Here is a 1,213-nt window from a genome sequence, read left to right on the forward strand (position 1 = left end):
AAATTGATTCCATAATTATCTGGGCAGCATTCTTTCACAGCAGGCAAGTTGTCATTTCTTGTGTCAAACAAGTTGTGAATTTGTTGTAACATTAAAACAGGATATAACTTCCTCTGGTCTCTGTGCTGCTCTGAGCTCATCCTCATGCTGTCCACTGAACAAAACTTTCAGAAGATGGTTGTAGCAGAATCACGTGAACAAGTCCCGGGATAACAATGCTTTTTTCATTGGTTGTTGCGTTATCGACCCAGATACAACAGTGCTTCTGATTGGCTATTGTGTAGCCCCGCCCTTTTCCTTTTTTGATTGGCTGGTAAGTGGCAGGCTCGACTCATGGGAGACGCGTTTGTTTCCTGCCGTTTCCATAGCGATAGCGGCGCGCCAGAGAAATTTATATTATGATTTTTTTTTTCAGCGTGAGAAATACAATGTGTGGCGGGAGTGCGTGACAAAAGACCGAACACACTGTGTTCATTGAGATATTGTTTAAAATGTTACTTTTCAAAGGGGATGTACTCATTTACGCTGAGCACTGTAGATAGATAGATAGATAGATAGATAGATAGATAGATAGATAGATAGATAGATAGATAGATAGATAGATATAAAAGGAAAAACTATATGAAAGAGAAAGATACACTGTATAAGAGAAAAACTGAAATGATCTCCGTTGAAGTAATTATAGTAGTAAAAAAGCTGTTCAAGAAATGATCAGAGACTGAACTGGAAAAGGGAAAAAAACAATAACAGTGAAAAGGAGCGCTATAAAGATATGTAAGGAATGGGGGTAAAGTTGTGAAAATAAGAGGACGTAATGGGGGGGGGGAGTCAGGAGATACTTTTCTTGAGGCAAATTTGATTAGATATGACGGTTTAACACAGCCAAATACACGTGGTGGGAGTGGTAAGATGGCGGCCAGATGGCTTCACTTGTTTCACTCTACAGCGAGGAATTGTGGTTGCTTGGTTTTTATTTTTTATGTTTTCCCCCTAAAAGATTTGTTTGTTTTTTAGACTTGTACAGGTCACATTAAAATTGGGAAAAGTTTTGAAATTATTTATCGTGGTTTTATTTTTTAACATCAGAAATCCCTGAGGTTAAAAAAACGCGATAGGAGTGGTAAGATGGCGACCAGATGGGTTCACTTGTCTCGACAACGGGGACGTGCCCTCGCCTCGCATGTGTTACCTTTATTTGTTCTCGGGTCTTTCC

This window comes from Neoarius graeffei, chromosome 27, assembly GCF_027579695.1.
Source record: "Neoarius graeffei isolate fNeoGra1 chromosome 27, fNeoGra1.pri, whole genome shotgun sequence".
In the NCBI taxonomy this organism is placed as follows: domain Eukaryota; kingdom Metazoa; phylum Chordata; class Actinopteri; order Siluriformes; family Ariidae; genus Neoarius; species Neoarius graeffei.